Source organism: Schistocerca gregaria, chromosome 9, assembly GCF_023897955.1.
Source record: "Schistocerca gregaria isolate iqSchGreg1 chromosome 9, iqSchGreg1.2, whole genome shotgun sequence".
Lineage (NCBI taxonomy): Eukaryota > Metazoa > Arthropoda > Insecta > Orthoptera > Acrididae > Schistocerca > Schistocerca gregaria.
The window spans coordinates 27,517,917-27,534,712 of record NC_064928.1 but is presented as its reverse complement, the minus strand read 5'-3'; the positions used below and the strand labels follow the sequence as shown (position 1 = coordinate 27,534,712).

General features: G+C 39.4%; 1 protein-coding gene across 1 annotated transcript in view; it reads left to right on the top strand.

Annotated features, from left to right (window-relative positions):
- LOC126291557 (zinc finger protein ZFP2-like) overlaps positions 1-16,304 on the top strand; it is a 180,733-nt gene extending 164,429 nt beyond the window's left edge. Inside the window, exon 7 of the transcript XR_007551814.1 lies at positions 16,273-16,304. The gene's annotated coding sequence lies outside the window, so the exon portion shown is untranslated. The remainder of the gene's footprint in view (positions 1-16,272) is intronic.
- Positions 16,305-16,796: the final 492 nt, after the last annotated feature.

The following is a 16,796-nucleotide window of genomic DNA, read 5'->3' as shown; positions in this document are numbered from 1 at the left end:
GTTATGTTACCACACCATTTAATCTTACCACACCAAGCAACTCAAAAATAAATAATAATAATAATAATAATAATAATAATAATAATAATAATAATAATAATAATAATAATTTACGCAAAAGGGGGTATAACATATATGCCATGAAAGGCAGAACATACATTTTAGGCAAAACACAAGAGAGAAAATAAAATAATGCAGTTTATGTCATTTAAAATTTGTTCTGTTTAGGCGACATTATGTGCTTTCTGTGACACTGTACGAAACAGCAACACATGTACAGCACATTGTTTCTAGGAGTTTCTCTTCAGTTTTCTGCAGTGCAGCGTCTTCTATTTTCCTTTGGGAACATACCTACCAGATTATTTTTCTCGTCATATCTGATGTCGTGCAGCACTCTACCTCGACATGAATTATCTCTAGGGCAACCGGGTCTCCTAGGGACTGTTGCATTGGAAATCAGGTGACATTTCACAATGCAGAGCCGAAACTGCAATTGTGACATATTCATACCTGTCTTTCTGTGGAGAAGCAACGTTTTATGTACAGACACATCCAGTAACCATGTAAATATTAGCCACGCCCATGTCTTTCCTTTGATACCATATATGATGCTCTATTTCCATCCATTTGTTCAGTAAACCCCATATTGTTGCTGCGTTCTCAAATAACACTGATCAAGGTACAAACATACTTTTCTTATTTTGTCTGAAGTATTGGCCCACAGTCCTGACTGGATCGGAGCCATGCCTAGTCCAACCAGTTATTCCTGTAGAATTGTCTAGCCATCTCATAACGATCATTACATTTTCCTTGTTGCTCTTTTAATCAAAGTCTCGTCTCCTATTGCTTCTGGACAGTGTTTCCAAAACCTCGAAAAGTTGACGTACTTGTGGCAGCCGATTCTCACTAATAGTCCCAGTGGCACCATAACTTCATTCCTTCAGGTTAACCAACATCATACGTGTTGCGAACAAGTTGTCAAAATAAAATTTCCAGCACAGTAGTAAGAGAGGAGATTTTGATTAAAAGAGCAGCAAGTAAAGTAGAATGATGTTTACCAGATATCTATATAATTCTGTAGTTACAATTTCTGTGATATCAATCGAGTCAGATATAAAGGCAGATCTGCATTGAAGAGGAAAAAAACCTTTATCAGGAAGTGAATTGATTATTTGAACCAGAGGTGCAGCGCATATACCAAATGCTTTCTCATACACATTGTTCCTTTTGTGCATTAGCTCCTTGGTATATCTGAAAATCCACTAGATAATTCCCATTTGTTTTTAGACACCATGCTTTGTTCGCAATACTTTTCGTAATTCGTTTGCATCCATGGCTGCCAAAATAATTCATCATGCAATCATTGGAATCTAGTTCTTGCTCAGGCTGAGTTTGGAGCAAAAACTCTTTTCTTAGCATACTTGTTAATAGACGAAGTTTCCAGATTTCATAATTTACTTTGATTTCAGTGTTGTCACATGAGGGAACGAATCTCATAATTGTTTCAAATCGACCTCTCCTCATCATATTGTGCACCATTTCACCCAAATCCAATACCATCTTCTTCTAGGTAGAGGATTATATGGCTCTGAGCACTATGGGACTTAACATCTGAGGTCATCAGTCCCCTAGAACTTAGAACTACTTAAACCTAACTAACCTAAGGACATCACACACATCCATGCCGAAGGCAGGATTCGAACCTACGACTGTAGCAGTCGCGCGGTTCCAGACTCAAGCGCCTAGAACCGCTCGTCCACCACGGCTGGCAGAGGATTATACCCCCAAGAGAATTGGAAACGCTAGAAAGCCTTTTCTCTCTTCATACGTTGTTTCGAGATACAGACAGTTCTTTAAAAAAGAATATTTTGTTGATTCAACGATAAGAAATTAAATTGTTTCGTCTTCCAAAACAGTTCAAAGCACAGTACGAGAGACAAGCTTCTGTATTTACTATGATCACTGTCAGAAACCGTAGTACTAATACTTTGTAGATTCTCCCTACTCCAGTGTTTGATTCCTGTGTTTATAATTTGTAGCTTTTCCGTTTCATCTGAATCGACATTTTCTGTTTTCTCATCGCGAGTTTCTAGACTGAAGCATACCAAGTAGATAAGTAGGTACACCATGGTAACAAATACGAACAATTGTGGAAACAATGGCTCGCTCTCACTCCCTGCCCTTGTTGTTGTGCACTGTTGAGACCTTTGTACTGTCTGATGTCAGTGCACTGCCATTTGGCTTTCAAACCGCTTGGTTATGTTAATTATCGGTCGCTGGCACGCGTAACATTTGTATTGTATTCGTTAAGGTGTAGTGGTGCACGTATTTTCGTCATGAGTAAATGGTAACATACAACGTAAACTCTCAAAGAAAAACTGAATGCTTTGAAGTGGATAGACAATGGTGAGAATGTATCAAAAATGACACCAGAACTGGGCGTTGGTAAAGCAAACATTTGTGATTGGAATAAGAACCGAGTGAAGCTTGAACAGTCCTGTGCAACGTCTTCGGGAAAAAACGTCTAAATTCCGCAGACTTTGACACAGTCCCAGTATAAAATGGATGGAGCTCTTTTTCCTTTGGTTTACGCAGGAAAGAGGAAGGGGGACGTCTTTGAGTGGAGCAATGGTTCAGGAGAAGGCTGTTTACATAAACAAGTTAACGAATGCTGATGAGTCTTTTAGTGCGAGTAAGGATTGGTTGGACAGATCCAAAAACCGTCTTGGAATCCGTTAGTTTACAATTACTGGAGAGAAGCTTTGATCTGACCGTGATGCAGCGAAGGAATACTTGGGTGAGTTTGAAAAAACGATGAGTGTGAAAGTATTCTCCCCAGCAAATTTATAACGCTTACGAGACTGGCCTTAATTTTAGGGCATTGCCAACAAAAAGCCTGGCATCAAAAGCAGAAGACCATGCTCCTGGTTTCAAAATGTGCAAAGACTGTGTGACTTTTATTAGAGTGCAGCAACGCTGCTAGTATTCACAAGCTGCCTTTAATGCTGATCGGCAGATCTGCTAAACCCAGAACTTTTAAAAACTGCAACACGAAGTCCCTGCCCGTATATTATCACAACCAGAAAAGGACATGGATGGATGGTAAGCTGTTCAAAGAATGGTTTCCGGGCCATTTTGTTCCCTCTATTCGACGATTTGTAAGAAAAATCATTAGTCTCCACATGCAATCCTTTTGATTCATATACGCGCCATCTTACCCTAGCGCTGAGGAATTATGTGATAGAGAAATTGTGGCGAAATTTGTGGCGTCGCAAGTTATTACGGGATAACATTTATTGTAGTAAGACATGTAGATGTGGAGCCGGTGGCTGTGAGGAAGTTGCAGGAAGACGCCTCAGCTATGAATCACCGTGCAGCTGACGCTATGTGGCCATGCGAATGGGCTACTGTGTCACTTAGTACAACCCCATGCGAGTCTAAATAAATCATAGTAAATATTAACCATTTGTTTTCAAACTTGGTATACTACTTTTTGTTACTCAGTAGAAGATCTCATAAAATTTACAGCTTTCTAACTATTATATTTTCGGAGATTGAGAAAATTACCTAAAAACCATGAAACCGACACTTAGGGTGTAAAATTCAGTTAGGAACAATAAATGTTTGTGTTCTGTTATAAATTGAAATCGTAACTCAATGTGTAGAATCATGTAAGTGGGATTTTTATTTTCAAAAACTTTAATTATTTCGCATTTCATAGTATGAAATTCATTAAAAATTAATATTTGTTTATTATGTTGTTGTGTGAATAAATGGGAATGAAAGAGTGTGTATGTGGGACACATGTAAAATCTGATGATAATTTCTGTAAAACATTACGCAATCGGATTGTGGGAAAGGTGTATTGTACTCACATTGCTGATGACGTATGTCAAGGTGTGATTGCTTTTGCAAGAAGGCAGCCAGAATATCAGTTTGAAGTGTAATCTGTTTCTAAATTAATTTTAAGATTATTTTTCTTTTCGGTCATTTTATTAAACATATTAATATTTGCACTTTATAATGATGCAAAGTACTTTCTGAAGAGTGATTGGCTTAGGCCAGTCTTAGCGCGAGAATGATCTCTAAGGATTCTTCTGATTGGTCAGTCAGACTGATCGGCCAGTCAGGATTAAGCTGTTCCTGCGCGCAGAAACTTGAAACTTAGGTATGGAGAGTGTGGGGAGGCATTGAGAGAGTCGATCGCCAGCTATCGGACGCGAAAGGTCATGGTAAATGTCATGCTGCTCATTATGTGTAAAATGAAGCAATATTGAGTTCTCGCGTTTAGTACGAGCCGTGACTAAAGCTGTCGCAATTTGAAAATATGAAGTCTGTAGATTGTTTTGTTGGTAAGTTACTAGCGTGTGAACTTCCGGCATTAGTGAAAATTCCGCGTGGCATATTCTGTATTTATTTATGGAGTTTTTGGCAAGCACGTCTTTTATGTAAGCCCACTGAATGAGACCGAATGTAGAACTCACAAACAGTGGTGAATGAGAGACTGTGAGATCGCAAACATGAACGGATCGGACTTTAGTATATTTCTGGCTGCTTTGCGTGTGAAATTTGTTGTTTGACTGGGAACTGAGACTGATAGAATAGTACCTCACTAAATGTGGACTTGATAGTCATAAACATATGTTATTATGCAATAAACATTACCAGTCTTGAAATTTTACGACGCTTAATTCAGTCACCCGAAATCTTGATAAATAGGAACTACCGGGAACTGTTTCTACACTAGAGTTACGCGGACTCTGCTGGGTAGGCAGGTATTAGGCGCCGTTTCCTTCAACGCTGCGTTTGGGCCATCTGTTAAGTACCTACGACTGCAGAGCGAATGGACGTCGAGCAGAAGCTGCACTTGAGGTAGATGGACATTTAATACGAACAGTACGATGAATGTTAGAGACATATATTTTAACCCACCCCGTAGCAAGCTTTTGCCGCCGAATTTTACATCACTTCTACAGCCGATGGACCAGGCTGTACTGCAAATATTAAAACTGATTTAGAGAAAAAAAAATTTAATAATGCTGATCCAAGATGATAGCATTCCTTTAGTGGACAAAATAAAAAAGACCAATGTGAAGGATGTTTTTTATTGGGCCGCTGAGGCATGGCAGAATATTTCAGAAAATATTTCGAGAAAATCGTGGAGAAAACTGTGGACACCTCTTGAATTTCAGGACAACCTAGTTGAAAATGAATAGGAAAGTCTACTACAAATGACGCAGACAATCCATGGATGTGAAGAAGCTAGTGAAGGAGACATAGATGTGGATGGCAGTGGATAGGGCATTTGCAGAGAACCTCACTGATGCTGATTTAGTTGCTGCTGGGACTCAAGACCAGGAAGAAGTGGACTGCTGTGACAGTGACATTGAGCCTGAAAGCGACAAAGGAGAGCCGGTGCCACGTAGTGATGCAGCAGAAGCCCTTGACCACGCACTACGTTATTTGAAGCAACAGCCTACTGTTACACCTGCTGATTTGATGTTTATGAGACGATGGCGCAACTATGCGTCATATAACAGTCTGTCTTCATTCCGCCAACAATGACTGAGTTTGCCATCTAAAAAGTAGGGATAAAATGTCCGCTGTATTTTTGCAAGTTTGACAGCTTTTTTCGTTGTTATGCATTGCTTAAACTTAATGTTTTCTTATCAATTTTTCTAATCCACCTTCACTGTACTATGTTAATTAAAATAGTCTGTATGTACAGCAGTTTACTTCATAGTTTTCGATCCTTAACTAACATTTTTCATGTTAGAATTAACCAAACGTTCGGGTTACCAGGATTTGGATTAGCGGGACAATGCTGTACTTTTACCTAATTATTATGTTTATGAGAAGTCACTGTTGTATAATAGGGTCAAATGTGTAAATGTGCAGTAAGTTACGCTACAGAACGTTGAAACTATGCCTGCTGAGCTCCTATGTTGTTCTTTTGAGATGGTGTGGCATTGTAAGTCCCTGTCTGTTTCAGGTGGTGCGATATTGTAAGTCCCTGTCTGAGTAAAAAGTATATCAATGAATAATTCAAACCAGAGTGCTAGTAGTATGCTCACATTCAGGATGTTTGAACATTTGGAAACAATATCGAGATTCAAAGATGGGACAATGGAAATTAATAGGAGGAATAGGAAATCAGTGAAAGAATTAAATGAGGGACTCTCAAAACACTGAAAAGGGGATTGGTAAATGATTTAGTAGGGAACTACAAAGTAGGAGAGTTCAAACATCTGGTAAGGGATGAATACTTACACTGTAGGTGTGCCTATTCGTAGGTAACGTTGTGAAAGGAACAGATTACAGCAAAGTCGTAGAAATCGTTATAGAGAGGAGGTACAAAGTGAAAAAAATATTTACTTTTGATTAGAATCACTCATTAACTGTAAAAAAGTCTCAAGTCTTTAAAATTTAACCCACAACATTTATCACCATACATGGTTGGAAAAATTTAATTACTCCCCTCCACATATTTGCCAGATAGTTATAGAGTTGAATCTGAGTGTTTGGTTGGCTAGAAAGTGAGCCTGCAGTTCGAATCTCTACATTAACTAGTAGTTGTGAAACATGTGAAATGTAGTAATGGTAGTGACACACCCAAAATCACAATAGTAATCTGTTGTAGTTGCTACATATTTTATTACAATGAAAAGCATTATAAATCACAATCACAATAATACAGGAGACTGCCTTACAATGCCAGATCACTTTGACAAACAACAAATAATGGACAAATAACAAATAAATTCTTCAACTGGAACAAGACGCATAAAACTTGAAATTTGAATATGACTAGTAAATATACTCAGGTAAAGATTTATGTAAATAGTACAAATGTCCATACAATTCCCATCAGAACTCTCATTACTTCCAAGTAGCTGAGGAAAAGATTAAGGGTAAGAACACAAATCTTTTAAGGCTAGCCAACTTTCCTAAACAAAACTATATACAAATGACTAAAACAATTAAGGAGGTGCTGTGCTTCAAGACATGAGTACACCAAGGTTTTAAATCAATACGAGAGATCCACGAGACAGCAAATGTACTCAACTTTGCACTGCAACTGAACTTCAGATGCTATAATTCTCCATTGGAAAGATGGAATCACATAACAGTGACAACATAACCCAAGATGTAAAGGAGAGGACAGGGCCTTAAATATCTCTCTGCTCCCAGTATGCTTGCGTCGACCGCTTCCAGTTATCGGTAACACAACACACATCATCAGCAGACAATATTCTGAGACATTATCTACACAATCTTGTCTAAAGAACAGGTGATCAATACAAGTAAGTAGAAACAAATTAACCTCCATTAGTTACTTGGCCGGTGCCAGCCATTAAACTTTGATTCTTAAGTTTGCTAAAAATCATGCCCTAAAGTTAATATGACAAGAATTATCTCGGCCCACATTTACACTTGGTAGCAGAGCACACAACACACATCAACGGTAGACAATATTCTCAGACATAAACTACACAATCTTATCTAGAGAACAGGTGATCAATACAACTGAATAGGAACAAATTAGTATCTGTGAGTTACTTGGCTTGTGCCAGCCCTTAAACTTTGATTAATAAGTTCGCTAAAAATCATGCCCTAAAGTTAAGATGACCAGAATTATCTCGGCGCACATTTACATGATAAACTACCAAATGAACTACAAGATAGAATAGAGGACGTATCTCAGCGTGTCTTGAAACGCCAGAGCCGGACTTACTCACTACTTGTTGAACTTGTAGCTATGTCTTTAACCACGCTTCATGTCGGTTGGTTGGTGTTGCCATACTTCCTCAACTGCCGTCAAGATAATCAGTCACGACACCATGGAAAGTGATCAACAACTGAAACAATTCCAAAGGATTTTTAGTACACTGGCATATTCAATTAAGCCGCACGCAATGCACCGAAGCAACTCGGCGACTCCTTAGACTCTAAGGAACTTGTCCTTCCGACCTCTAGGAAAACCAAATCACCATGGGCGGTCGATCTGCCCTCACGACTCAACACGCCATAGCCCCTGGCCCTGCACCTTTGCTGTCTGACTCGTCCTCTTGCCATCCTACCTACGTACACAGTGTCACGTGACTCTCCTCACTGCCAATGCTGGCACAGCTCCCCAGCAGAGCGCATGTGCTGTCGTTAAACCCGCGCCGCCAAAGATGAGCAGAAGACAATTAACCATCGACTCAAAGATCAAAATGACGATCGATGGAAACTGGCGCCAGAAACTCACCATCTCAATATCGAGACTCTAGACAAATATTTTTATCTGCATATTGTTCTGAAACAGCCGACAGTAGTGTTAAATTGCTTAAATTTGTATTGATGTGAAGAGTATTTTTAGGGCGAAGGTCTATTGTGAAAGAGAATACATCAGTGTCATTCAGTTACTAGGCTCCAACACAGGGCTTAGTGCTGAACAAGAGATTCAGAATAGGGATTAATACATAGAAAGTGCCAATGAAGCACTGAAATGAAATTTATGCGAAGCTTTATGCCATAACTATTCTGTATTCGATAGATATTCAGGAACTATTAATGAATTTCTGTATAATTTTAGACTTAGACAGCGTAACAGTTCCTAAGTTCAACCATATTGGACACCAATAATTTACAATGAGGATCTTGAAGCAGAAATTGAGAAAATGCTGCAGTAAGGGGTGACTGGACAAACAGTCAGCTCTTATAATAATCCAGTGTTTAGTTGTGCAGAAATGAAGAGACAATAGTAGATTAGAGTTAGATTCCAGCAAATTAATAAAATAATTATACCAGAAATCAATGGTCCATGGGTACTAGAAGAGTTACTGTGGAAATATCATAGTATGAAGGTTCTATCCACAACTAATCCATGAGTGAGCTACTTTCTGAGAAAGTTGCATCGCTCATTCAGGAAGTATACAGTATTCTTATGATATGACTGGTGCTAGAATTCCCTTTGGCTTGAATGTTAGTCTGACTGCATTTATTACGACCATTAATAGTTTTCATCTTGTGGCTCTAAAGATGATGATCACAACATTTTATGATGATGTATTAGTTGTATAACACAGTTTGGAGAATCATAATAAGGTGTTGATAGGGTGATAGGTGTTTTTAAAGAATATGAGGTGACTGTTAATTTAGAAAAGTCAGAATTGGAGCAAAAGGAACCTAGTTTTCTTGGTCACACAGTAGCAGCATCAGGGATTTTTACCTGATCTGGCAAAAGTATAAGCCATGAGAGGCTTCCTTGTACCTAAGACAAGGAATCAGGTTTGTGCTTTCTTGGGGTTTATCAGTTTCTAAAAAGGTTCATATATTTCACCATTTTGGCCATGTCAAACTTGTGCCCGCTTTACAGTAGCAAATAAGACACATGTCATATTCAGACTTGACTAAGGATTTTTGCTTAAACAGAGATGCCTCCAGTGTAGGTGTTGGTGCTGCGTTGTTTCAGGAATCTGAAGGAGACGTTGTGGTGAATCACCACATTATTGTATTTGCCAGCCAGGTGTTGACAAAGAGTGAGTGCAGCTACTCAGTAACTGAACTGCAGACCTTATGGGACTTCATTAATTTAGGTGTTATCTATTTGGTCGAACAATTAAAGTCTATACTGATCATAAATTACTAAATTGTTAGTGAGTGTGAGAAAATTAACTCAGTCATTTGGTCAGGTGGACATTGCGTCTTCAAGGTTTCAGTTTCAAGAGACTTTACATTCCCAGCAGAGTCAGTGTTGTTTCTGGTGCACTTTTAACATATCTATTAGGACAGAAACATGAGACTCAGGAGCATCTCCAGATTAACAATTTTAGTATTATAACCTTGCAGAATGTTACTTTTTTATTTTATCATATCTCCACTGGAAAACATTGCCAAGGAGCAGTAAAAAGATCTGATATGGAAAGAAGTAAAGGAAAAATGGAGAGATCAGAACAGTTTTACCTCTTGACGGTACCACATATAGTTTAAAATGATATTTTATTCAAGAACAGAGCTTGGAGGGAAGTGTTATGATTAATTGTGCTGTTCAGGAGTGATGAGCTGTTTGTTTATGTAGTAATGATTATCTTGTACTTTCCAGATGGCTAACTTTTCGTAAATGTGTATGTAACCACACTGTTAGCAACTACAATCCAAAAAGAAGCGAAGATGTCGATAGAAAAATATTTTACCTAGGAGGAGTAAAGATATATTAGATTTATTCAGGACAGATAAAGAGGAGGTGATGAAGGAATTACTGTTCTGTCCTTTGGCATGATTGCAGACTGATAGTGAGATGAACGATAGTATGTTATTGTAATTTGAACATGATTCATGAAGTGTGATTTTATTTCTCTCTCTCACATAGTGGTATGTCACTTTGACATATGTATAGTAGCATACTGACATATAAGTCTATAAGTATCCATGTGATTTGGAATGGATTTGATGAAGCTTATTTAGAAGTGCTTTACTTAATGATGTTTAGATAAGTGCTGAACTGTGATGTCATTCCAAAAATTTCATGTTTCTTGTTTCTGCAGTAATGTAGAACACACTAATGAAAATGTTGATGATACTTAGTAATTATGTTCTTAGTCAGGTTCATGTATTTTCAATACTGTTATTATTTACTTGGGGATCCTTTGTATTAGAGCCTAGGTTAAAAGTATTATTCATCTCTGGATGTTGTTATAACTGCCCTCATCATTTATTAGTGAATTCTGACTATTAAATTGCTTTTTCTATTGTCAAAGTTTATCTGCAAGAAGGTATTTACTATATCATAACTAAGTTAGACATAGTGACCCATTCTACCAGACTTGCAGTTGACAGCTGATGCTTCTAAAAAAAAAAAAAAAAAAAAAAAAAAAAAAAAAAAAAAAAAAAGAAAACTTGAACTTTTGATGCCGAATTTAGTATTCTAAAGAAGGTAGCACTGTATATGTAGTTAATAATAAGGAATGTCTGTGGACACTCTAATGGGGTACATTCTGGAAATAGGGAGTTATCTGATGAAGAAAAGTAAAAAAAGGCAGTTGCAATAGGCGTGTGTCATTTGTCATCTGAAGGAGTACAGTCAATTGCTCTTTGATTTAATTTAAGAATAATGCACCTCTGTGTAATATCACAGAAATGGTGAATCCATACTTATGCTTTAAATTCAGTGATTTTTACTGTTTGTTTAAATTTGCACATGGTTTATCCAACTGTGTAACAAAACAGCTATAAAGACGACACATTTCAGATTTTAAGCCAACTGTTTTACACTATTTAATTTTTTTGTAGCATCAAAGCTATTGTATGACCAGATATGAAATTTCGTCCACCTAGTTAATTCTATGCTAACAACGACTTATTACGTTCCACTCTAAATATTATTCTTGTGTCATAATATATAACAATATATTTTCTGTATTTTGTAAATATTTGAACAATTGCTGCTAATTTCATTTTCTGCATATAAATCAAGTAATTTATCTATTACATTCTTGTACATGTACTGAAGGTATAAAGAATATCGTTTGGTGAATGAAGATATACTCGTATAGGTAATTCTTATGATCAGCTTGGAATGCAAACTATCTTCTCAACAGGAAATATTCAAAATCAGATATCTACGTACAGGGGAGCCTGATGAAAGGTGTCTGCTGATTGAGTCATCCCTCATTTTTTGCATCCATTACAAGGGAGCGTTTTGCATTTTGTCCTGATTGCATTGATATCGATGTTTATGTCTTGTACATGGGAAGTACTTTAGTTTTACTTGTAGGCTTTGGAGTCTGTAACTCGGTCAAGTAACAGCTAGGGTGTGCTTATGCCGCATGAGCATGTAGAATTTGAAAAGAAAGTGTTGTCCAGGGTCAGTGAGACCCTTGTAGTCAAATGGGGGCTGTCATAAGTTGTCTCACTATATAATGCAGTTCGTGTTATTGTCAATGCGGAGCAGTTTTATATTGGACGGCCTTGTTATTGTGAGTCTGTGAGGACAAGCAGCACTGAGTTTGCATCAGACAAGGTGCGCTCTGATAATTTCTGCAGCCACTCAGTTAAAGAGAAGAAAAGCATAATATAGACATTTGTATAGAGAGTGGCTACTACTATTATATTTTGAGAGGGTGAACTATATTTTATTAACTGATAATGACAAGCACATGTCATTTCTCTCTTTTTATTCTACTCAGTGATACGAGCTAAGGTGTTACTCTATTCATCGTAGTTTGATGTGTTATGTAGAGTCAATGTGACTCATGAGGCTTTCCCATGATCTGTGTAGTAAAGTAACAACGAAAGTGAGGTCAATACACAGAATTTTGATTATGTTCATTTCCAGTTTTTAACCTGCAACTGGGAGTCAATAAGTTGTTGTTTTACTAGCCAAATGAATTAATAATATTTCTGTGGTATTTTTTAAGTATTGCTAATTCACAAATAACGCAGATACAGACGAAATGTAGCAAATAGCTCGACTTGCATTACTCTATGTGAGTGTTTGTCATAGAACTTATTACAATGAATCAGTTTAATAAATCAGAAATTAAGTTGAAATTTCAATTTCATTACGTTAGACAGACTAATGTTCTCATCTCACGCCATGTGAAGGAATAACACACAAACATTTTGTGATTAAGGCTGGTCTAGATTTGTAACTGAAATCTCCCTAAATAAGATACCTATGAGGAGTCACTGTAGTGCAGTAATGTAGAGTGCAGCAGCTCAATATAGGGTGAGCACTGGTTGTGGACTGGTGGATCCACTGCTGACTGACAGAAATGTTTCATTGATCTTTAAATACATATTCCATTTTAAGCTTCGTATGGCAAACAAACCTCACTCCAAAGACCCTGGCAGGCACTGGCACATGGATGGCTGATTTCATCTAGGTAAAGAAATGCTCCCGCAGGTATTGTTAAATACTGACTAAAGACCAAATAATGGCCAGTGGCCTGTCACTACACCATCGGCCCCTATGCCAACAATGTTCTCTTTCTGCTGTGATAGTGATCCCCTGTGGAATATACACTCCCAGCTATTCACCTAAACAGACATTCAGTGCGGTGGCTCATGCAGTTTGTTATGCATGGAATATGACCCACTGCTGTCTGACAGAAGGCGGATAGTCATAGGCCCAGACCGCAGGTGTAGTGACATTGTCCTGCCCAATCTGGCAATTACTGTGGCATGGTGCAGATTTCCACTGAGCGAATCTAGCCTGAGAGGCAATAATTTTTGCATACGTGTTATTCTGGTCCACATTTCGCCGTACTCAGCCTATCAGAGTGCAGTTGCTATTTCTTACAACTCCTTACTAATTTCGCTGCAGCTGGTTAGTGATATGTAATCAAGCTGCAGAATTACGAAACTGCCCTGCTGAGGTCGTATGTTATTCTTTTCAGGTGATTTGAAATTTTCAGTCTCCGGACTTAGTTCCATTACCCCATATTTAAGGATACAAAATGTATGTTAGTGGCATACAGATATTTTTTATTGCTTGAGCCACACCACAATCTCTTAAAATTTATGATAGATTTTAACATTATGCACTATATGTATTGGTACAATCCATTTAGTCTTCCTCCATCGAACAGGATCTAATAACCCTCCAGGATTAAATGGACATAGTCAAATGAAAATCGATAGGCTTGATAGATGAGTAAACCTGTTGTTAACAGATATTGTATGGCCTACTGCTTAAATAATTTGTTAATGGATTATGCAAACATCATATAAAATAAATAAATAAATAAAATATTAATTTTTAGTTATATGTGATAGTGATTGGTTGTAATTAATATTTACTTATGTGGAACGTGGGCGTTTAATTATTTGGAAACAGACGCTTGACAATGGCTTTTTCGTAAATGCAATGTTATTCGTAGTTGACCGTGAAACAAGACTCAAATAATCGGACTTGGTATTTAAATCGTTTCCAAAGAGTGCTGCGGTAGGTGCGGGCTCAAAATCTAAATCTCAATATTAGAATAATTTGCCAGCCATGTCAATACGTCGTACAGAGGTGACTGTCTACTAAACATAAAAAAGTTTACACAGTTAGTTAAATCAGATATATTCAACGAATAAGCCTACAGTTACATAATTCTACTTACTTTCATAAATATAAATTCTTTACAGAATCGAGTGCCTAGTAAGATTGCATCTCGCAGTGTTATTATATAACGTCAAATATGGCGGTGTGCCAGTTAATAAAATATACGTGCTTGCCGCACCAGTTATTCTACTCTACCAACTTCTTCTTAATGAAACATAAGAGTGTCATAATTGTTTTTTGTTTTGTCAGCGGCATAGCGCTGCAGTTCTGTGCCATAGGCTTCATTTATTTGTCAGAGATTAATTATTTAATTAAGATTTCACGCACGGCATGCAAATGTGCCTTTATATTGCCCCCTGAATTGCGAGGCGGAAGGACACACCTGCAGGCGAGCAATTCACCTAAAGAAAATCTAAGTTATCTGCAGCTACACTCCTGGAAATGGAAAAAAGAACACATTGACACCGGTGTGTCAGACCCATCATACTTGCTCCGGACACTGCAAGAGGGCTGTACAAGCAATGATCACACGCACGGCACAGCGGGCACACGAGGAACCGCGGTGTTGGCCGTCAAATGGCGCTAGCTGCGCAGCATTTGTGCACCGCCGCCGTCAGTGTCAGCCAGTTTGCCGTGGCATATGGAGCTCTATCGCAGTCTTTAACACTGGTAGCATGCCGCGACAGCGTGGACTTGAACCATATGTGCAGTTGACGGACTTTGAGCGAGGGCGTATAGTGGGCATGCGGGAGGCCGGGTGGACGTACCGCCGAATTGCTCAACACGTGAGGCGTGAGGTCTCCACAGTACATCGATGTTGTCGCCAGTGGTCGGCGGAAGGTGCACGTGCCCGTCGACCTGGGACCGGACCGCAGCGACGCACGGATGCACGCCAAGACCGTAGGATCCAACGCATTGCCGTAGGGGACCGCACCGCCACTTCCCAGCAAATTAGGGACACTGTTGCTCCTGGGGTATCGGCGAGGACCAATCGCAACCGTCTCCATGAAGCTGGGCTACGGTCCCGCACACCGTTAGGCCGTCTTCCGCTCACGCCCCAACATCGTGCAGCCCGCCTCCAGTGGTGTCGCGACAGGCGTGAATGGAGGGACGAATGGAGACATGTCGTCTTCAGCGATGAGAGTCGCTTCTGCCTTGGTGCCAATGATGGTCGTATGCGTGTTTGGCGCCGTGCAGGTGAGCGCCACAATCAGGACTGCATACGACCGAGGCACACAGGGCCAACACCCGGCATCATGGTGTGGGGAGCGATCTCCTACACTGGCCGTACACCTCTGGTGATCGTCGAGGGGACACTGAATAGTGCATGGTACATCCAAACCGTCATCGAACCCATCGTTCTACCATCCCTAGACCGGCAAAGGAACTTGCTGTTCCAACAGGACAATGCACGTCCGCATGTATCCCGTGCCACCCAACGTGCTCTAGAAGGTGTAAGTCAACTACCCTGGCCAGCAAGATCTCCGGATCTGTCCCCCATTGAGCATGTTTGGGACTGGATGAAGCGTCGTCTCACGCGGTCTGCACGTCCAGCACGAACGCTGGTCCAACTGAGGCGCCAGGTGGAAATGGCATGGCAAGCCGTTCCACAGGACTACATCCAGCATCTCTACGATCGTCTTCATGAGAGAATAGCAGCCTGCATTGCTGCAAAAGGTGGATATACACTGTACTAGTGCCGACATTGTGCATGCTCTGTTGCCTATGTCTGTGTGCCTGTGGTTCTGTCAGTGCGATCATGTGATGTATCTGACCCCAGGAATGTGTCAATAAAGTTTCCCCTTCCTGGGACAACGAATTCACGGTGTTCTTATTTCAATTTCCAGGAGTGTATTTACATGACATACGTTATACAGTATATTATATACAAAATTGGAATGACGCGCGTGTGCCGTAAAAGTTCTAATGTTTACAAAATAGAGTGCGCGCATGCGCAGAAGCTTCTATGTGACTCCGGCACTGTTGTTATATCGTAAATTTAGAGCACACAGCACAGTATTGCAGTTCATATTGTTCGTGTGCGCGCGCGTTTCTTAGTCGTTGCATAACGAAAATGTTCCACCAAGATACATATGAAGAGTACATTCTATGACAGGTAACTTAATTTTAAAATTACAATATTTGTTATAATACAATACAACTTCAGATTGTTGTATGTTCTCAGTTACATAGTATTGCATTGAAATGCTTCAAAGAAAAATGTCTTTTTGTTTCAGGTGCGTTGCCCTATACACATCGTGTATATTCATCTGCTGCACAGTAATGTTTCTCAGGCTAGTGTCGTCGTGGTAAGGTTTTTTGATCACAGTAACATCTCTGTATAACAACGTAATTGATACATAAGCGCGTCCACTTCCCATTTCCATTACAGTCGTTGTGATGCAGTTCGTTGTGACAACAAGCACTGTTTGTTACAGATCGGACGTGACCCGTCCAGTAATTGGTCAATATGCAGTTCGTTTTCAGTATTCCGTGGAAGCTTGCTTGCAGAACCTCGGACAACACATAGCTGGCGCCCATCCTAGGACAGTCCAGGTGTGTCCGTCACATTTAGAGAACTTTACGTTCCCTGAAGTTCCAACCACAGGCACGTTGTGACCATTTAATCCAGTTAACGTCTTGAAGTTAGGCACTGTAGTAATGCCACTAGACGATGCACCAGTTATGCACTTCACATTTTCAGTTTTCCTTTTTGCTAAATATAGCTCACCTAAATTTTCGTACTTACTTATCAAAGAAA